This window comes from Cherax quadricarinatus, chromosome 5 (genome assembly GCF_038502225.1).
Source record: "Cherax quadricarinatus isolate ZL_2023a chromosome 5, ASM3850222v1, whole genome shotgun sequence".
NCBI lineage: Eukaryota > Metazoa > Arthropoda > Malacostraca > Decapoda > Parastacidae > Cherax > Cherax quadricarinatus.
In genome coordinates, this window is record NC_091296.1 from 52,669,258 (window position 1) to 52,693,027 (window position 23,770).

The 23,770-nt window shown below is 43.1% G+C and overlaps 1 protein-coding gene across 1 annotated transcript in view; it reads right to left on the bottom strand.

The window, feature by feature from the left end:
• Clic (chloride intracellular channel protein 5) overlaps positions 1 to 23,770 on the bottom strand; it is a 154,520-nt gene that overhangs the window by 96,649 nt on the left and 34,101 nt on the right. The window lies entirely within an intron of this gene.

Here is a 23,770-nt window from a genome sequence, read left to right on the forward strand (position 1 = left end):
CTGGACCATTACATGGTCTGCGATGCACTGGAAGACAAAATACACATGAAGTATACATAGACTAGGGAAAAGCTATCGATAAGCTAGTGCAGCAACACAAACTGCGTGTATAAGGACTAACTAGAAAAGTGGGCAGACTGATTTTCAATTTAATAACAAGTAGAACGCAGAGATAGTTATTAAAGTAAAATCAGGGGCTGCCACAATGAAAATTTCGGTTCAAGGCGGAGACTTTTGACATCGCTTTTAAGCGACCTTCAGGGAGACATACTGACCCGTGAAGTACGTACTAGACTCCCTTAACATTCCCACAAATTTATCAAGCATATAGAATGAAGCGGAGAGGTAGAAAGCGCACAAAATAAGTGAAGATAAAGGGAATTAACGGAAGCAGGGGAATACAAGGAAAACAGTGAGGAGAGAACATTGAGACACCAAGATAGAGTAACGGAAAGTTCGAAAATGGCCAGAGAAGGCAGTATTTTTGTATGAACATGAGATGTATAATGGTAATGGATGGTCGGAAGCAACTACAGGTTGTCAACAAACTGAAGTTCCTTCATGAAGACAGTTTGGGGTCTACTTTAAATTCATACATTTTAAAGGTTTTAAAAGTGTTGGAGGTGTCATGTTAGAGTTCCTCGTGTGTAATGCACGTTTCATCCAGGTATCCGCTCTCTTACTATACCAGTGTTCAGAGATGGAATCAGGACCTTCAAGGACCACAACAATGCCACTATCACATCTGCTAGGAAACTGATAGGATGGATAATGAGAACATTCAAGACAAGAGATGCTAAGCCAATGATGATCCTTTTTAAATCACTTATTCTTTCTAGGCTGGAATACTGCTGTACATTAACATCCCCATTCAAGGCAGGTGAAATTGCAGAGCTAGAAAATGTACAGAGAACCTTTACTGCACGTATAAGTTCCATCAAACACCTTAACTACTGGGAACGCCTGGAAGCACTTGCTTGTACTCACTAGAGCGCAGGCGAGAGAGATGTACCATAATCTACACCTGGAAGATTCTGGAGGGACTGGTCCCTAATATGCACACAGCAATCACTCCATACGAAAGCAAAAGACTTGGCAGGCGATGCAACATACCCCCAGTGAAAAGTAGGAGCGTCACTGGTACACTAAGAGAAAACGCAATAAGTGTCCGGGGTCCAAGACTGTTCAACAGCCTCCCACCAGCAATAAGGAGCATTACGGGAAGACCCCTGGTTGTCTTCAAGAGGGAGCTGGACAGATACCTAAAGACGGTGCCGGATCAGCCGGGCTGTGGTTCGTACGTTGGATTGCGTGCGGCCAGCAGTAACAGCCTCGTTGATCAGGCCCTGATCCACCGGGAGGCCTGGTCGTGGACCGGGCCGCGGGAGCGTTGATCCCCGGAATGCCCTCCAGGTAGACTCCAGGTAGTGTTTGCTTATATAATCACCTGTAGTCCCAGGTGATGTTAAAACTGATGCTATAACTCATTATTACAGAGTTGGAAATCATTAATACTACCATACTAATGTACTGTCATCCAAAAGTACATCATTATTCACACTACCAAACGTAATAAGAATGACTTAGAGCAACATGTTTCCCATCTGACGTACAGTAAATTATTCTTATTTACTCCCCCCCCCACACACACAGTACGAACGTATTGTTTAAGACAAGCCACTACCATAAAGAGCGGAACAAGAGAGCAACGGATAAAGCTCAGAGGGAGGTGAAAGCCACAAGGGCGACCCAGGAGAAACTGGGGTTGTTGGAGAAGCCAGGCCAGGGAGTCAAGGACGTTTACGTCATCACCCATGTGTGACCCACCACAACCACCACCACCGAGACGCCCCCGCCGGCCTAACAAACTCCCCTAGTGCTGCCGCTGCCGCTGCCGCCGCCGCCACCACCACCCCCAACAACCCCCAAGCCACCGTGATTAACCCATCTTATAATTCCCATAAACATCTGTGTGGAATTCAAAAGTACAATTTACAAGAAATTTGTTGGTTAGGTTGTCTTCTATCCATAAAGAATAATGAATTTTGATATAGCACAACGGAAAAATATAAATACAAGGTGATAAAAATTCCGCTGAGCAAACAAAGTTAGGAGCCACAGTGCGCGTTAGACATTACGTCAGATTTTCAGTTTAAGATGCCTTCATTAATCTCCCACTGATGAAGGCATTTTACAACAGTAAACCCAGGAGGGAACTGTTGTGGTATACTCTGACCGACTTTTTTCTTTTTAACCCTCGCAGGAAGGCCTTTGGACAAGCTTCATTAATGACTGCTTGTTTAACCAGGCTGTTGGTGTTAGTGGCTCGGTGACAGGGTGGTTGATCTAGACTTGGCCGAGGTAGTGTCTGTCCACATTCCTCTTGAAGCAGAACAAATGGAAAAATCCAAGATGTTCGATGTATCCTTACTGTGGCTCCCCTGCTTGTCACTAGTTTATTGGTCAATTCCTCCCATCTCTCGCTCCGCAAGTTCCTCTACTTTGTCTAGCTCCTGCCTTACCTACCTTTGCCTCCTGTATGGTTTACCTTACCCACATACCTATACTTCCTCTTACAAATTACCATTTTTCCCCTTACATCTTTCCAAAAGGCACTAAGTGCAAAGCCTCTCCCTTCCCCCAGTCTCTGCTGCTGGCTCTCTCTCCCCCTGAGATCACTCATGATATATGCTGTGCGTGCACTCTGCCCTCCACTGTACACAACCAAGTACAAGGATGCCAAGACTCGAATTTTGAATAGTTTAAGCTTCTTGATCTATATGGTTACTAGCTAATGATGACTTTGTAAAGCTGCTGTTCTGGCTCTTACGTTTTGCTAAGCGCAGTGTGACCCCTATAGGTTTGACGCTTCTTTAATAATAATTCATGGAAGGTTTGGTAATGTATCGCCCATAACTGTTGCTGAATTCGGGACTCAATGCCTCCAAGGTCAGGTCCCAGACCAGGCCATCTGGTTGACGGCCTGATCTACCTGTTCGTGCTAGCAGCACCAGTCCAACGAAGGCATAACCCGGTTGATGAGAAACTCTCTTGAACTTTAGTTCCCTTTTTAAGACAGCTAGTGACGGTTTGGTTTATGTTAAATTTACACACAGTAAGCATTGTACACAGTAAACAGCACTACTCATCAAAGCACAGTTCTCTCTCCACTTCTTTGCTCATTCTTACAGCTGACATCGACAAGGACATAAATCACATCACCGTAACATCAAAATCTCTTAAGTGGCGCCCGTCGAAGACACTGTGATTCTGACGGGTGTAACTCAGGTCGTCCAGTGGACCCCAAGATAATAAAATGGGCAACTCTGCACCTTCACGAATTTCGCTCGTCATTCCAGTATGCTGGAAATGGGTTCAACAACACTGGTTACAGAGCACCTGCCCATGTCAATTGTTCCTAGAAACTCGTCCTAGTTACCGTAAACAAGCATTACAAGTTTGAAGCTGACCGGATGAGGCCTTCTCGAGTTATGAGAGAAACGAAAAGTTGGAGGGGGGGGGGGAAGGGAAAAAAACATTTAGAGAACCACTTAAAGATCCACATTCGGCGATGCCTTTGTGAAGATACACCTGTTGCACATGTGTTTTATTCATCTATTAGTGAATATTTACCTATCATTTTACACACTGAGATATGGACCAGCAATCTTGCCAGAAATCAAAATATTTAATCTTCCGTTTCATAAAATTATAACAAGACAGTATTACCCTCCTGTCTACTAGCCTACTATTTAGATGTAGCCCGGAGGCTGATGAATATACCGTCATAAAACAGTGCATCATAAGTCAAATAGTTGACATGCCATTGACAATATTTTGATGGTTTAACACGCAGGTATCACAACCGCAACAATTTACTCTTGGTATACTGCGCCTCTCTTAGTTGCAACATGCTGAAACTCATAGCAAATCGTATTCACTTTCAACTTGCTTGCAAAGATTGCGGTTTAATGGCCCATGCCTATTCAACTCTTTCTGGCATCACCATTGATACCGTTGCGGTTCTGGCTGTGTTCAGCCACTACTTTGCTAGAAGTGTCGCCACTGTGGCGAAGTTTTAAATTTGCTATTTCGTTATTAAATTTAAGCTTTCATAGGTTTATATTACCTAACAAAATGTTTCTAATTACGGGAAAGTTAAGAAACTTAAGAATATTAAAGTAACAAAGTGAAGAGAGGTTTACTTGTTGGTATAGTGACCAGAGCAGCATACATACACAACACTCGGGTAAGGCGCCTTTTAAAGATCTGTGATTGAGCAGGATGACACCATGAGAGAGACCTGTTGTCTTGCTCACCCTCCCACCAGCTGCCTCACCACACAAGAACTGGTGGCCTGGTGGTTAACGCTCTCGCTTCACACGGTGAGGGCCTGGGTTCGATTCCCAGCCAGAGTAGAAACATTGGACGTGTTTCTTTCCACCTGTTGTCTATGTTCCCCATCAGTAAAATGGGTACTTGGGTGTTAGTCGACTGGTGTGGGTCGCATCCTGGGACACTGACCTAAGGGGGCCTGGTCACAGACCGGGCCGCGGGGGCGTTGACCCCCGGAACTCTCTCCAGGTAAACTCCAGGTAAATTACGTTCTGAACAATCTCGAGAAGCTAGACTTTCATACTGCCTGAAGATACAATCGTATTTTCTGATGAGAGGACTATGACGGCAGCCGAAGGGTAGGTTACATGTGTTAAGATGGTGGTAAGAAGGAAAAGGACGTCAAGAAGGGGTCTGACGCATATGAGTCTTTTATAGTACTGCAGTATTTCAGCCGAGAAAACAAGCAACTTGGCTTGGAATCTCTTGTTCGAAGGGTCTGATTATCCAGCCAATCATTTTCCTCGTAGTTGTGATAGTGACTTACGATAATTGAAGGTGAGATCTTAAGACAATCAACTCGCGTAGTCTTGCGTTCTATAAAGTAATTCACGTTTGTTTTCACTTCACTCCAGTCTGTTTCCTCAAACTCATTGGAAGATGTTTACATCAGCTTAGAGGTGCGCTGTGTCATTTGCTGTCGTCTGCAAAGGATGATAGTGTGCTGTGATTTATGCATGTATGCCGGATATAAGAATCAGAGAGAAAATAAGGAAAAGTACTCTTCTGAGTTGCTTTATACGAGACTCCCCAGGCGATGATCACTTATTGTCACCAGCTGCTCATAGGGAAAAACTACACCATGGAGTAACAGTTTTCCAGTGGGCAACGGAAAACAATATGATGCTCAATGAGGACAAATTCCAACTACTCCGTTATGGAAAACTGGAGGGGGGAACCTCCAGGGATAATAACTAGAACAGAGTATACTACAAACTCTGGCCATACAACAGAGCGGAAAAATAATGTAAGGGACCTGGGAGTAGTAATGTCTGAGGATCTCTCTTTCAAGGATCACAACAGTGCCACGATCACAAGTGCAAAGAAAATGATAGGATGGATAATGAGAACGTTCAAAACGAGAGATGCCAAGCCAATGATGATCCTTTTCAAATCACTTGTTCTCTCTAGGCTGGAATACTGCTGTACATTAACATCTCCGTTCAAAGGTGAAATTGCAGAAGTAGAGAGTGTACAGAGAACCTTTACTGCACATATAAGTTCTGTCAAGCACCTTAACTACTGAGAACGCTTGGAAGCACTTGACTTGTACTCGTTGGAAAGCAGGAGAGATATATATCATAATCTACACTTGGAAAATCCTGGAAGGAATGGTCCCGAATCTGCACACAGAAATCACTCCATTAAGAACTGCAAGAAACCCCTCTCGCGTGCCCTAAGTACACTATGGAGGAGGAGCTTGGACATGGGTGAGATTCCACAGTCACTTAAAACAACGGATATAGCCCCGCTCCATAAAGGTGGCAGCAAAGCATTAGCTAAGAACTATAGACCAATAGCTCTGACGTCCCACATCATAAAAATCTTTGAAAGAGTGCTAAGAAGCAGGATTGCAAATCACCTGGATTCCCAAAATCTGCACAATCCAGGGCAACATGGGTTCAGGGCAGGTCGCTCCTGCCTCTCACAACTACTGGATCACTATGACATGGCCTTGGATGCACTGGAAGAAAATCAGAATGCAGATGTAATATACACAGACTTTGCAAAAGCATTTGACAAATGCGATCATGGTGTAATAGCCCATAAAATACGTGCTAAAGGAATAACTGGGAAAGTGGGGAGATGGATCTTCAACTTCCTAACAAATCGAACACAAAGAGTAGTGGTCAACAGAGTTAAATCGGAGGCTGCCATAGTGAAGAGCTCTGTTCCACAAGGCACAGTACTCGCCCCCATCTTATTCCTTATCCTCATATCAGACATAAACAGAGATATACACCACAGCACCGTATCATCCTTTGCGGATGATACTAGGATCTGCATGAGGCTGTCATCTGCTGAGGACGCGGTTAACCTCCAAGAAGATATAAACAAAGTTTTCCAGTGGGCGACGGTAAACAATATGATGTTCAATGAGGACAAATTCCAACTACTCCGTTATGGAAAACTGGAGGAGATAATAACTAGAACAGAGTATACTACTGACTCCGGCCATACAATAGAGCGGAAAAATAATGTAAGGGACCTGGGAGTAGTAATGTCTGAGGATCTCACTTTCAAGGATCACAACAGTGCCACGATCGCACGTGCAAAGAAAATGATAGGATGGATAATGAGAACTTTCAAAACGAGAGATGCCAAGCCCATGATGATCCTTTTCAAATCACTTGTTCTCTCTAGGCTGGAATACTGCTGTACATTAACATCTCCATACAAAGCAGGTGAAATCGCAGATCTAGAGAGTGTACAGAGATCCTTTACCGCACGTATAAGTTCTGTCAAGCACCTTAACTACTGGGAACGCTTGAAAGCACTTGACTTGTACTCGTTGGAACGCAGGAGGGAGAGATATATCATAATCTACACTTGGAAAATCTTGGAGGGAATGGTCCCAAATCTGCACACAGAAATCACTCCCTACGAAAGTAAAAGACTGGGCAGGCGATGCAAAATGCCGCCAATAAAAAGTAGGGGCGCCATTGGTACACTAAGAGAAAACACCATAAGTGTCCGGGGCCCAAAACTGTTCAACAGCCTCCCATCAAGCATTAGGGGAATTGCCAATAAACCCCTGGCTGCCTTCAAGAGAGAGCTGGACAGATACCTAAAGTCAGTGCCGGATCAGCCGGGCTGTGGCTCGTACGTCGGACTGCGTGCGGCCAGCAGTAACAGCCTAGTTGATCAGGCCCTGATCCATCGGGAGGCCTGGTCGTGGACCGGGCCGCGGGGGCGTTGATCCCCGGAATAACCTCCAGGTAACCTCCAGGTAACCTACGAAAGTAAAAGACTGGGCAGGCGATGCAAAATACCCCAATTAAATGTAGGGGCGCCATTGGTACACTAAGAGAAAACACTATAAATGTCCGGGGCCCAAGACTGTTCAACAGCCTCCCATCAAGCATAAGGGTAATTACCAATAAACCTCTGGCTGCCTTCAAGAGCTGGACAGATACTTAAAGTCAGTGCCGGATCAGCGGGGCTGTGGTTCGTACGTTGGACTGCGTGCGGCCAGCAGTAATAGCCTGGTTGATCAGGCCCTGATCCACCGGGAGGCCTGGTCGTGGACCGGGCCGCGGGGGCGTTGATTCCCGGAATAACCTCCAGGTAGACTCCAGGTAGGTAGGATCATGACGATAATATTGTATAAACATTTGAGGCTTTCGACCATTCAGCATCTTTACAGAAGATATCAACACTGCCAGGAGAAGCGTAGAGGTCTTCAAGAGGGAACTAGACAAGTACCCCGGCTACGTGCCGGATCAACCAGGCTGCCATGGATGTTAGACCCCAGCGGGTTGCCAGGACCAGATTACAGTAGGAAAACTCTAGAAGCCCATCAAAAATAACTTCACAAACTTCAGCCATTTTCCATTATTACATGGGATTTTAACAAGGTGGAGGTTAGGGATAGATAACCTTTAGCAATGTGACACTAGGAACATTTATGAAGGTCTATATCTGTGTATACCTGACAATGTTTGTATTAGTCTATTCACCCAAGACCTGCCAACCTTTCCACAAGCTCTGTCAAGGATGTGTCAACACTTTCCTCTCTACAGGGGACTGAACGTATACATAGCTGCACACTTAGTACCACTGGGTAACGCTTGCTAATATAACATCTTTGTTGATACTTGGTTCCTGGTTCATTACTAGGATGAATGGTCCAGCATAATTACTTGCTAAATGACGTTTGGACATGACACTAAGGTGAATACACGCCACGCGGACATGATACTGAAGACTACCTCCAGGCATTCAAATACGGCCTATCAACGCCAGCTCTGCCCTGGGACACTGTTGCCAGATGACTCAAAATGCCAGAACATCGGTCACTGACAGTTTTATTAAACTTGATGTTCTGAGATCTAGTAATGAATACAACTCAGGTTCTGATATTGCAATTGCCATGTCAGGCAGGTGTAGACATAGTACTAGGCAGCGAGGTGATAAGGTCACACTGACACACTAGACTGGGAGAGTATACCTGGAGGGTGTTTCGGGGGTCAACGCCCCCCGCGGCCCAGTCCACGAGAGGGGTATTATACTATCACAAGAATATTCTAATATGACACTGGTAACATTGAGCACGCTATAATATGACACACTGAGGGGCGAGATGTGACAGTGGTAACACCGAGCGTGTGACACTGGGGGTGTGACACCGGTAACAGACGACCGTGTCACACACCGGTAACACCGAACGTGTGACACTGGTAACACCGAGCGTGTGACACTGGTAACACCGAACGTGTGACACTGGTAACACCGAGCGTGTGACACTGGTAACACCGAGCGTGTGATGGTAGACACTCTTGCAGAAGAAACGTCGTCCCTCCACCCCTGACCAACACTTTCCTCTCTTAGGTTGACCGGGCAGTTTTTGTGAAGCCAATGACGGTGGGTGGGGAGAGGGGGAGGTAGAGAGGAGAGAGAGGGGTAAGAGTGTGAGAGAAAAATTTCAGATTTTGCCGCAGAATCGGCTAGGTTACTGTGGACCCCATATCCAGCCTGCGGAGGGTAGCACAAGAGTAAATGGATAAGCTAAAGGCTTAGTAACTAGGCCACAGATGTGTTAACAGGAACACGTCTAGATATATATCAGTAGTCTGGTATCTTATTTTCATTAATATATTGATACATCATTTATGTTAGAGAGAAAAATGTGAGAGATGGGGGATTGTAGGGAAATAGGTAGCGAAGAAGCTTTTGAAGAAGGAAAGGTTGAGGCTGGGGAAAGGAAGGTCGAGAGGCTTGAAGAACGATGGAAGGCAGCCAGGTTGAGAGTAGGGGTGTGCCAAAGTATTGGTATCGGCGTAAAAGTGTGTTATCGGCTAATTTACATGGTTTCAGTACCGGCATCGGCAATTTTTTTTAGTATAGTCCCTTCCCTTGTAGAGGCGCTGAGGAAATGGATTGTAGTGCACTTTTAATCTTGAAAGACGTAGAATGAGAGGAAATGTCATCGAATTATACAATTGGATCACAGGTGTAAATACGGGAAATATAGAGTGGTGAGGATATCTGACCCAAGAATAACTCGAAACAAGAGATCCAGTTTGGATAAATACACATTTAGAAAGGTTATAGGAAAGTACTATGTTATGCTTGCAAAAACAAAGAGAAGTGTAATAAGTGTACTAAAAGAACTTTATAAAAGAATTACCAACAAATCTCTAACAGTCTTCTAGAATTAATTTAATTTCCTTTAAAACGTTCTTTACTTGACTGTCTAAGATTGGGGTCCTGGGGACCATGATCTCAGGATGCATGAAGAGGTAAACAACCATCCAATGACGGAACGAGGTGAACTAGGGTGAAAATCACAAGATTATCAATACCATCACTGGGATAATTACCCCATCATTGTTGCTAACACCACCACTGGGCTACTCCCTCCCCCACCCTTAGTGATAAGTATGAAACGTGTAACACTTTAGTATCTATTGTCAACAATAAGTGATACTACTCAAATTACCATTACTGCCAGCACCATTAGACTAGCACACCATTAACAAATACCAACACCACTCGTCTGGCACACCATAACCAACACTACTATCAGAGCAGGTTACCTCACTTCCTGCCACACGCTGCCAGGACTGGCCTCTAGTTCAGAGTTCAATGACGCAAGAACATGTCTGCTAATATGAGGTTTGTTTATAGATGCCCACACTATCACCTTATCATTATTGCACTATTACTACGTCAACTAGAAAGGAGAATGCATAACTATGAATCACACAGCTGTGAATCTCTGTCTACTACTGTGTGTTATCACGTGACATCATGAGAACGGAAGTCTGCCATATTGCTTATACTGACTTGTTTGGGTTCAAGTACATTACACTGAAGCCTTATGCATGTAAATCACATCAACAATGGTTAACTGTTGTTGGTTTTTAGGTTGTAACAACAAAGCAAACATATACAGACACAAACGTGTACACACACACAAACTTCCCATTTTACCACCTACCTTAACTCCAGACATACTTCTAGAAATAGTCTGCCTGCGTTATACCCGGGGTAAGGATGAATTGTTAAAAAATAATAGTTCTAATCAGAATTTATTACTGATATTGAGGAAATATAAATCAACAAGGATAGAAGTGAATCAAAAAGTAAATCAAACGATTTACTAGGTTTAATTAAACATCCATATGAAGCAGGCAAGGAGACCATCGATTCCTGATCTTACCAAGATTAACCTTGTGTAGGACAACGCACTAAAATGGAGGGATGTCTATGTGCTTCTAGTATATTAAAGTGACAGTTTTTAAAACTTTATATTCCTATGACTTCTGTCGAAACGGGTTTTTTTTTTATGACTGAGCTAGTCTAAACAGTCATTAACGAGCGATTATGAGCCACTCTCCTGGATGATAATGCTTTCCATATCAATTCTTCACTACACTTGGGAACAAGCTAGGCCTTCTTGACTTATTACTTTTGGATGAGGAGGAGTTTCCCTATCGTACAGAGATTATGTTCAAAATTTCATGTCCTTGAAAGGTTTTAATTAGGCCGAAAGCTCCTAAGAAAAAAAAAATAGAAAAACAATCATCAACACGGCGTGTTTAGATTGTTTTAAAGTAATTATTTTTAATTGTATGCATCCACTAATGTATAATACAACATTACAAGTAGTGTCGTGCATATGTATGTTTGTACAACCATCGGTATCTCCACGCCATAGTATGAGTAATGATGCACTGATTACAGCATTCTTATCTAAAAAAAATATGAAAATATTTCAAAACTTTTATATCAGAAAGTATAAAGCATATACTAATTTATTTTAACTGAATCTTCAAGAGATCTGAACTATCACTCATTCTGTCAACAAGATTCCTGAACAAAAAGAAAAAAAATCCAGAAACATCCAGCCTTTCCAGGTTTAAACTCAGGAAGCAGTTCAAGGACTACGATTCAGGTTCACACTCAGGAAGAGGTTCAAGAACACTGAGCAGGTTTAAACTCTGAGGGGTGAAGACAATACTGATTCAGCAAAGTTAATAACTTTAGCCAAGTTACTTTGGCATATATCCCACTTTGCGGCACATCAAAGAAGAGAATGACGACTCACCAGATGAAGTAGGCAACGGACGATACCCGCCAACACTGATATAGATATGATACCAATACCATCAAAATTAGTCGATACCCACCGATACTGACATGAAGATTGTAGAAGACTTAGTGGAGACCGAAGATTCCTAATTTTAGTAAGCTTCACTTTGTGTAGTAAACGCACTTTAAAGCTGCTGCTTTCAATATTTTGGAAGCTTTATCGACCTTTATCTTACTTAATGATGTGCTGAGTATCCGGCATGGTCAACCTGGCCGTCGCTAGCTGTGCTAATGGTAACATATGTGAACAAACACTACTGTTGTACCAGCCAGGAGGGTGAACAGAGCTCAGCTTTCAAGGAGGGTGAAGACAGAGCTCAGTTTTTAGTCATCGCTTGAAAACCTCACCTTTGAGCAAAACGTTGTCTAATAAAGGGTTGCTCTGCTGTATCACTGTAGTAACCAACTTGATATTCTGCCGTCCAACTAAAAGAGCAGCATATTTGCCTGCCTGCCTGCCTCTCCCTCTCCCTCCCCCTCCCCCTCTCTCTCTATGCACAAGCGTTTTTTTTTCTTACAAAGCTAGGTTAAGAGTTCTAATCTTTATTTACAAGTTAAAAAAATTACCTGTCTCGACTCATTTGAAGGTTTTATATTTCACTCTGTGTTATATACATATAATATACAGAGGAAGGTCCAGCTTCTACTAAACCACACGTGATTAGCGCTTCACATAATGTAAATCATGATAATTATAATTAGCGTACTTTTATATATATATATTATTACTATTTTTATTACATTATTATATGTGGTGTGAAGTGCTAAACAGGTAAAAGTCCCCGAGCAATAAGGCACCAGGCTTTGAGGGGTCACCGTTCCTGCAGTCCGGTTCCAAACCAGGACGCCTGGTTTGTTGATCTGATCTACCGGACTGCTGGTGCTAGCTGCATAATGACCAACTTACGAGGAATAGACTTGAACTTATCAATTTCCCTCTTAAAGACAGCAAGAGGTTTACTAGTACTTCCCATTATGCGTGTAGAGAGGGTGTTCAGAAGTTTTGAATTCAAAATTTGAGTTTCTTTAGCGTACTCATCGAGTCTCTTACTTTCTGTGGAAGTATTGTGGATATTATATCAAGTCTTTTGCATTCTTATGACGTGATTTCAGTGTGCAGGTCTGGGACCAATCCCTCAAGATGAATATTATAATACTTTTGTAGATCAACGTTACAGACGAATCTCCCGCCAGCGTGGCCGTCACGGTCACGCTGGCGTGGCCGTGACAGTGGGAGAGCATCATGTCCAGTGCCTACAGAGCATCCACGTGGAGCTTTATACGAGACTCGAGATCATTCCCAAAAACATGTTATCTGCTGTTCACAGTAGCACATCATGGAGTAGCATATAGCGAGCAGGTTATCTAACGCGAGACTGGGCAAAACGAACGGAAAACTAGCATCTGTTAGAAGCAGCCTAATCCGTGATGTCCAATGTCACCTGAGGCCGGTGACACGCTGTTCCTGGAGTAGACGCTGAACAGTTTACAATAAGGACTTGATTCCATCAAGGTCAACACTGACTGCAGCATCCATGGTTACAATTAAACGCGTGATGCTCAAAATGCTGCTCCTTCAGGAGCCAACCCTCTCACAGGGTTGCTCGAAAACTGTTAGATAAACCGAAACAGTCGGCCCTTCAGTCCCAAGAGTCTAGAGACGGTGAAGAATGCCAAACCTCCACGTTGTATCATAGGATTTCTCGAGGTTGAAGACCGCCAAAGTATAAAGGCATCTGGTGAAACCCTCCTGTATGTCAACAGCCAGCAAAATCAAAGGGTCAGTCGTCAAATGGAACATTCTGGTTGCCTTACACTTGCTCCTCTGGAGGTTAAAATGCCGGTACTTAAAGTGTTAAACTGGGAAGAGAAAACATCTCTCTACATTTAGGTCTTTCCAACAAAAGCCTATGTAGGATGGAAAATCCGGCTGATCAGCCACCACCCACCTTCCTTTTAAGCCTTCAAATCGCAAACTCTCCAGGAATCAGAAGCTGAATGCTCTCTAAACTTCTTTGCTCCAACAACCTGCGTGAAACTGCACCACGAATCTGGTTTAAATAACCATGTCATGTTCCTCACCTAGTCACCAGATTCACTACAAAATTAAGAGGGCACGAACCAGTTTAGGTCCGGAAGTCTGTCACAGGATAATCCTTCGAGATCTGGCGGAAGTTAGTCCTAAACATCTCTGCACACTGCAACTACAATAATAATAATAATAATAATAATAATAATAATAATAATAATCTTTCAACAAGTACATGATACAACTGATACAGACCTAGCTGATACCACTGGCATACTATATAGACAGCTCCTGGTTATGCAGAGTATATCAGGCAACTTATCCTCTAGGATGCAACCCACAACAGTCGACAAACATCCAGGTACCTACTAACTGCTAGGTAAATAGGGGGCGGCAAGTGTAAGGAAACATGCCCAACGTTTCACCCGTACCTGGGATCGATCCCTGATCCTGAGTGTGTACGCTGAGGACGCTACCAACCAATTCACGAGCACACCACAACTTTTAGACAGAGCAGGATCGTAGCATACGTCGGTGCTGTAAGTTGAAGGTAAAAAGTGTCCTCCAAGGGACAGACAAAGGCGCCGACCACCCACTACTAAGCCACTGAATTAATTAAAATATATAAAAAATCGCTTTGTCAGCACAAGGTAATAAAACCATAACCCATAAGCTTGTCATACTAGGAAAAAACAACCTGCATAACACTATCCAGGATACAAATAACAGCAGCATCGAATAACCATTACCCAAACAGAGCTCAAGACTAGAGGCCTACAAATGCCCTTCAAAATGGGCCAACAACAACCGGTTGCCCCCAAAATATTGGCTCTACTTCGCTAGCATGAACAATGTCCACGCAGGGTTCGTCAGGAGTCACTTCCGCAGAATAATCAGCAAGATAGTGCCTCGACAGGCTAATGTAAAGTGATAGGGCTCTGGTGGCCATCAGGCCACCAGAGATACCTAGAGATACGCACAAATTCAGTCACCACTCCTGGATTCGTAGGTGACCTCCAGAAATACTTTCACTACCAGATATCCAGTAGATATAGCACCCAACGTGCCACCAAGCGGTCCACTAAGTCCAATTCCCTTTGGGTGTTGCAACTGGTGGGAAAACAGAGAGAGTAACAATGACTTCATAATGCATCTGAGCAAAAGTTAATTTGTGGAAAAAAAAAATTCCCCTTCACAAGCCAAATAAGGAAGGATGGCATTTTTATGCTAAGCTGTTCTAACACCGTCACTACGTTAAGGTGACCCAGCGTTGGGAGGGTGAAAAAAAGAGACTAGTGAGGAATATGAAGTAGAAGGTAAAGGAGTAAGGAGTCTCATCCTGAAGTAAAGGAAGACATTACACCAGGGAGATCATAATGAAATCTTAGCTGACCTAAACCTCAAATGTCAACATTTTTCGTCACATTCTCTATCTCATGACTACCAACATTTATTTTAGTGTAATTTATATATATATATATATATATATATATATATATATATATATATATATATATATATATATATATATATATATATACATATATATATATATATATATATATATATATATATATATATACATATATATATATATATATATATATATATATATATACATATATATATATATATATATATATATATATATATATATATATATATACATATATATATATATATATATATATATATATACATATATATATATATATATATATATATATATATATATATATACATATATATATATATATATATATATATATATACATATATATATATATATATATATATATATATATACATATATATATATATATATATATATATATATATATATATATATATATTATATATATATATATATATATGTGTGTGTGTGTGTGTGTGTGTGTGTGTATGTGTGTGTGTGTGTATGTGTGTGTGTGTGTATGTGTGTGTGTGTGCATGTGTGTGTGTGTGTATGTGTGTGTGTATGTGTGTGTGTGTATGTGTGTGTGTGTGTGTGTGTGTGTGTATGTGTGTGTGTGTGTGTGTGTACTCACCTAGTTGAGGTTGCAGGGGTCGAGTCCAAGCTCCTGGCCCCGCCTCTTCACTGATCGCTACTAGGTCACTCTCCCTGAACCGTAAGCTTTATCATACCTCTGCTTAAAGCTACGTATGGATCCTGCCTCCACTACATCGCTTCCCAAACTATTCCACTTACTGACTACTCTGTGGCTGAAGAAATACTTCCTAACATCCCTGTGATTCATCTGTGTCTTCAACTTCCAACTGTGTCCCCTTGTTACTGTGTCCAATCTCTGGAACATCCTTTGTCCACCTTGTCAATTCCTCTCAGTATTTTGTATGTCGTTATCATGTCCCCCATATCTCTCCTGTCCTCCTGTCTTAGCTCTTTGACTAGTCTTGTTGCAAACCTTTGCACCTTCTCTAGTTTCTTTACGTGTTTGGCTAGGTGTGGGTTCCAAACTAGTGCCGCATACTCCAATATGGGCCTAATGTACACGGTGTAGTGTCCTAAGCGATTCCTTATTAAGATGTCGGAATGCTGTTCTGAGGTTTGCTAGGCGCCCATATGCTGCAGCAGTTATTTGGTTGATGTGCGCTTCAGGAGATGTGCCTGGTGTTATACTCACCCCAAGATCTTTTTCCTTGAGTGAGGTTTGTAGTCTCTGGCCCCCTAGACTGTACTCCGTCTGCGGTCTTCTTTGCCCTTCCCCAATCTTCATGACTTTGCACACGGTGGGGTTGAACTCCAGGAGCCAATTGCTGGACCAGGTCTGCAGCCTGTCCAGATCTCTGTAGTTCTGCCTGGTCTTCGATCGTATGAATTCTTCATCAACTTCACGTCATCTGCAAACAGGGACATTCCTTCCGTCATGTCGTTCACAAATACCAGAAACAGCACTGGTCCTAGGACTGACCCCTGTGGGACCCCGCTGGTCACAGGTGCCTACTCTGACACCTCGCCACGTACCATGACTGTCTGCTGTCTTCCTGACAAGTATTCCCTGATCCATTGTAGTGCCTTCCCTGTTATCCCTGCTTGGTCCTCCAGTTTTTGCACTAATCTCTTGTGTGGAACTGTGTCAAAGGCCTTCTTGCAGTCCAAGAAAATGCAATCCACCAACCCCTCTCTCTCTTGTCTTACTGCTGTCACCATGTCATAGAAGTCCAGTAGGTTTGTGACACAGGATTTCCCGTCCCTGAAACCATGTTGGCTGCTGTTGAGATCATTCCTTTCTAGGTGTTCCACCACTCTTCTCCTGATAATCTTCTCCATGACTCTGCATACTATACATGTCAGTGACACTGGTCTGTAGTTTAGTGATTCATGTCTGTCTCCTTTTTTAAAGATTGGGACTACATTTGCTGCCTTCCATGCCTCAGGCAATCTCCCTGTTTCGATAGATGTATTGATTATTATAATAAAAAAGAAGCGCTAAGCCACAAGGGCTATACAGCAATAGATGTATTGAATATTGTTGTTAGGGGTACACATAGCACCTCTGCTCTCTCTCAGGGCCCATGGAGAGATGTTATCCGGCCCCCATTGCCTCTGAGGTATCTAGCTCACTCAGAAGCCTCTTCACTTCTTCCTCGGTTGTGTGTACTGTGTCCAGCACTTGGTGGTGTGCCCCACCTCTCCGTCTTTCTGGAGCCCCTTCTGTCTCCTCTGTGAACACTTCTTTGAATCTCTTGTTGAGTTCCTCACATACTTCACGGTCATTTCTTGTTGTCTCTCCTCCTTCCTTCCTTAGCCTGATTACCTGGCCCTTGACTGTTGTTTTCCTCCTGATGTGGCTGTATAACGGTTTCGTGTCAGATTTGGCTTTCGCTGCTATGTCGTTTTTATATTGTCGTTGGGCCTCCCTTCTTATCTGTGCATATTCGTTTCTGGCTCTAAGACTGCTCTCCTTATTCTCCTGGGTCCTTTGCCTTCTATATTTCTTCCATTCCCTAGCACACTTGGTGTTTGCCTCCCTGCACCTTTGGGTGAACCATGGGCTCATCCTTGCTTTTTCATTATTCCTGCTACCCTTGGGTAAAAACCTCTCATCAGCCTCCTTGCACATTGTTGCTACATATTCCATCATCTCATTAACTGGCTTACCTGCCAGTTCTTTGTCCCACTGAACCCCGTTCAGGAAGTTCCTCATTTCCCGTGTAGTCCCCTTTCTTGTAGTTTGGCTTCATTCGTCCTGGCCTTCCTGCTTCCCCCTCCACTTGTAGCTCTACTGTGTATTCGAAGCTTAAACCACATGATCACTGGCCCCAAGGGGTCTTTCATATGTGATGTCCTCAATATCTGCACTACTCCAGGTGAATACTAAGTCCAGTCTTGCTGGTTCATCCTCTCCTCTCTCTCTTGTAGTGTCCCTTATGTGTTGGTACATGAAGTTTTCCAGTACCACCTCCATCATCTTAGCCCTCCATGTATCTTGGCCCCCATGTGGCTCTAAGTTCTCCCAATCGATCTCCTTGTGGTTAAAGTCACCCATGATCAGGAGCTTTGCCCTGCATGCATGAGCTCTTCTGGCCACTGCAGCCAGTGTGTCAACCATCGCTCTATTGCTCTCGTCATACTCTTGCCTTGGCCTCCTGCTGTTCTGTGGTGGGTTATACATCACTGCAATTACCACCTTGGGTGTGTGTGTGTGTGTGTGTGTGTGTGTGTGTGTGTGTGTGTGTGTGTGTGTGTGTGTGTGTGTGTAACGCATTCATGCACAATGTTGCACTGCATGAGGAGAGGAGGATAAACCAGCCTCACCCTGAACTAGTAATATTAGGGCGAGTGTGCGGGATGAGGGTGGAGGGAGTCGTACACTTCTCAACTTTCTTGAGCAACAGGAAATACTGCTAGTGACCAATCCAAGAAGTACATGATTAAAGACAAACAAAATACACGTTACCAAACAAGCGTGTGTGATATCTTAGGTCTACTTGAGAGGGATCGACTAGTGGTTGCTGGGCTTAACTACTTTACCTTCAGTGATGAGTCTGAATTTTAATCTGTGGTCTTCGTCTTTGTTTTATGCATTTGTATGTACATGTTGGGTCTGTCTGCACTACTTCAGCTTCCCTTTAGAGAGGGAAGCTGAGGTACTGTCATCATGATGAAAAGCTCTTACTCAAGAAACTGAAGCTACTCTTCCAGTCCTTGGATAAAACATGTTAACCTGCCGTTCCCCAGCTCCTATATGATCCCTACAGGTTTAACATTTATTATAATGTTTCCACTTCCTCGGTATCAATACACTGACGAAATTAATGTTAATGTGGCCTTGGTGTCACTACAGCTGCCACCAGCCTCTTTTTCTGGGGCTCCTCATATCGGTAGAGCCATTTTCAAAATTCCAGAGTACCTTTTACATCTAGATCCTGTCTCTTCTATGCTTTGTATCCTGGCATACTTTTTAATTTATTCCATCATTATTCGAGTTCCACACAGTCGCACAGCGTTTCAGAGTACGTCTTTAGCTTGTGGTAAAATGATGAGATTTCTTGCTCAGGTTCCTGAAGGCAACCGTTTTGTGTTTTGAAGCTGTGTTTGGCATGATACCTACCCTTGTTACACGTAATTGTTCCCATCTGATTAGTTCCTTGCCAGCGGCCACGTTGATCTAGCTCGCAGCTTTACTAGTTCTGCACTAACACTAGAGGTCACCGCCAACACAACGCCAGAGGTCACAATGAACACTACAGGTCGCAGACAACACTTTCTGAGGGGTTTATGAGGTTATACAGCCTCGTTCTATCTGTTCTAATAATAAGAGCTAAATTTAAAAGCAAGTTCTCGAGCACGAGTCTTCTCACGAACGCTAAGTTAAGAGGAAGGGCTCGTCTCATCAGCTTCACGCTGGCCATCAAACATGGTTTTGAAGGAATCCATCTCTTCCCCTTGGTAGTTTATTCACTTGTATTCAACAAGAAGTTGGTTCAGAGAAAGGAGACTCCGCTAAACACACTTCTCCAGTATCAGTCCTCATCGCTCTCTCACTGAAATCTCAAGCACTCTCTTGTATGAATCTTACGAAGCTAGCTGGCCCAGTGGCTAACGCGACGGTCTGGAGTTTTGAACTCTCTGATCGCGAGTTCAAACCCCATCCGTGGTATGGTTTGTTAGCAATCGTGTTATTACGATTTCGTGAGTCAAGCACTCTTATATAACTAAGCACCTTCCATCACCAAAGCTCATTTCACAGTTTTGTAAACTAGTCATTTCTAAGAAAGCTCTTGTTCCAGCTTCTTCTACGGTCTTCTCTCCCTATTCCAGTGTTACTACTGCTGTGGCCTCTGCTTCACATGACCACACTGTTAATCTTCTGAATAATTCATATGAAACTGGTATCCTGCCGGAGAAATGCAAGAAGCTCAGTGTCATACCTATTTACAAAAGTAGAGATAAGTTTCTGTAACTTTAAAAGACCAGTTACCTAAAGTCAGCGCCGGATCAGCCGGGCTGTGGCTCGTACGTTGGACTGCGTGCGGCCAGCAGTAACAGCCTAGTTGATCAGGCCCTGATCCATCGGGAGGGCTGGTCATGGACCGGGTCGCGGGGGCGTTGATCCCCGGAATAACCTCCAGGTAACCTCCAGGTATGTCACAGGCCTTTTGACAGTCTAGGAATTCACCCAACCTCATGTGGTCTCAAGAAATGACTCGATTATTGTCAAATTCCATTATGCAAGATATGCCAATCTCACAAATTTCCACTGGAGTTTCTTCACGTTGACAACACAACTATGTACACCAAGCGCACTCAGCTGCTCAGGAAGGAATATTCACACGTTGGACGAGAGGAAAGATAAGGTTTAGTCGTAAAAAAACTACAAATACTTTAACATTAATATTATAAATTGATACTGTGGTTCTGAGGAAAGTCGAGAAACCCTAGTGCAAGCAAGGGAGGTTAGAGTATTAGATTCTAGATGCTCAACTAACTTACCTTATTAATTTATCAAAATCCACTGGTACACACGTTAGGGTCACTGCTGTCGTCATTGTCTCTTGTGTATAAAGTAGTACAAAGCCGGCATATGCGCTCGCATAGTTATTAAATTAGTTGTCTACAGAGGTCAAACCATAACTCCTGGATCCACTAGCCACCGGCCTTACCGATTCCTAGACCCCAGTAAATAGTTCGCTCCACTCAACCGGAAGACTGAAAAGGCATTTCCTCCTAACTGGAGCTGGTCCCTCTAATATTTTGTACAGGAAGGTATAATTATCTGCTTGTACCTATCTATTACAGCTACAAAAGAAAAGCTGAGCTCGTGCTGTCTTCTCCAGAGTTTAACATATCAGATATACCTTTTTTAAGTTACCAGTGGTTACAGTCTTCGTTACCTCACAACCCATTCCACTATTTTACTATTCCTTACAAAGAACCTACTCAATCATTTCGACGCCTGTTTTTTCCCCCAGTTTAGGGGTGTTGCTGTACACGTGTTGATGGATGATTCAAGTAAAGTAAAAGATTCTTTTTTTTTTTAGCTTGCCTTCTTGACAATCAACAGACCCCTGTCCAGCCGGGCTGTGGTTCGTACGTCAGTTTGCGTGCGGCCAGTAGTAACAGCCTGGTTGATCAAACCCTGATCCACCACGAGGCCTGGTCTCAGACCGAGCCGCAGAGGCGTTGGCCCTCTAAACCCTCTCCAGGTATACAGCAGCAATATGCTGGTATGCTATTGTTTATGACAGATACATAGTATGAACAAACGCTAGCTATGTTCCTATGACTTATTGCGTCACAGGATGAGCTCATGCAAGGTACTGAAATTTATCAGCCTGAGGTGATAGATGTCAGTTCAACAATGATATCGTCAAGCTATACATTAACGGCTCAACATAGAGGCTTCAAAAGTCTCTCTGCAGCAGAGCTGGAATTATTGTTACTTGAGGAATTACCTATTCCAGGATGGCCTATACCATACAAAGTAGAAATGTAATTTTTTTATAAAGATATATTCATCAGAGAGCGGGGCAAAAAAAAAAAAAAAACTGCAGAGAACAAGCGAAGGGGGAGGAAGAGGACTAGGATTACATACATACAGCTGCGATAACTTGAGACGTTTTTATACATTTTTTTCCCACATGCCGTCTCCCACCAAATAAGGCGATCATAAAAGTAAGCATTCATCCAATACCAGTTTCGCCAAAATGCACAAACACAAGTGATTCAAACAAGTCTCCAAACTGTAACATCCCCACCTGTCCTAAGAGTGTAGGCATTGTACTACATTAATACATATACATATACATATATATATATATATATACATACACACACACACACACACACACACACACACACCTAAGAATACGTAATTACAACCAACTTCCCACAACTCAACAGAGATGTACCTCTAGTAACATAAATACATACTCCAAAGTTTTTTTTTTTTCTTGTATAGACCTTGGATGTGCAAATTCACACGCTAGTGACATGCTCTTCCATGTGGGTGAGTGTAATGTCCTTGTACGAGCAATGACCTGAGCACGCTGGCATGACAAAGCACGCAACACCACCTATAATGGTGTCATCAAACGTGAAAGTGTGAAAATGTCTGCACGTTGACAACACAGTGTACACCACGCGCACTCAGCTGCCCCCCGGGAAAGAAAATTCACCCGTGCGATAAGAGTGTAGATAAGCTTCAGTCGTAAAAAATTTATAAATATTTTAGACACTAAATATTATAATACACTATTACTGAAGAAACACATAGTTAAGGCATACAACAAAGGTATATTTAACCCAAGTTAACCCAGCGATATGAAGGTCGTATAATAGCGCCTATAGTGTGTTAGGTCTGAGGTCTTATAGCGACTGCATCTCTCAGTAGTATTAGTTCCCAGTAGTACCAGTAACCAGTTACCAGTAGTATGACTCACTACCAACCGTCTGCGTGAATCACTGACTTATTCACATTGCAGCTGACCATAGCATGTTTTTGAACGCTGCTCACCCCTAGGCATCACTGGTGAGTCAGTTTTAAGAGAGCAGAGAGGCAGGGCGGGCCTGTGCTTCCCATATTTTCCGTTATAATTATACGTACTAACCAGCCTACATGAGTGTTCTTACCCAATCCACGTTTCGAACCCCACACATGATGGGACAATACTATTTTTTTTCCGATATCTACCGTTACCGATACTTAGGTACACTCCTATCCATTAAAGGTGTCTACAGATTACATATTCAACACTAGTTATATTTCCCTGTTATATTTCCATCGCACGTGATGGGCTTCATACAATGTCAAAATCTGTCAACCCGAGCTGGGAGACTTCAGTTGGGTTCAGTGATGATGCGCGCGAGATTGAGGGGAAGGGGAGGGAAGAGGAAGGCGAAGAGGAAGGGGGAAGCCGACAGCACAGGAATGTGCAAGGAACGCCAACTATTTTGACGTGGAAGGTAAGCAAGAGTGATAGCGAGCAACTCAGGACAGCTGTGAATTAAGATATCACACTGGCTCCATAAAGCTCAGTAAGCGCTGCTGCACCACCAACACCAGGGCGAGAATGAGCCGGTAGAAACCTGTACATTAGTAACTAGTGGGTGGGTAACCTTCCCTCACTCCTGGAAACAGCAACAACAAACTCTTCCACCAACAATCCCCCCTCACTCACTAGGATTTTAAACTCTCATAGCTACTGAACTCATGATGAAATACTGACACATCTTCAGTGTCCCAGCTCAAACTAACATATTTCATTAACTTGTCTATGCAACTCACATGATGAAATATGAAAGAAACTGCTAACTTTTCTCATTCTTTAACTCGTAGAGTAGCCACACAATGGCTATATCAACTCTGGTTTAATAATGAAATACCTGACAGAGATATGGCTGAGAAAACAACTAGCTTTTGTTACTCACATGTAACTTGTACAGAATATAATAGCAGCACACTGCGAAGTAGTAGTGTCTTTAGGATATCCGTAAGGATACGCTTTTTAAATGACGTGGAAAATGTACCTGTTCCGGTTAGGCAGTGGATATTGAACCACTGAACG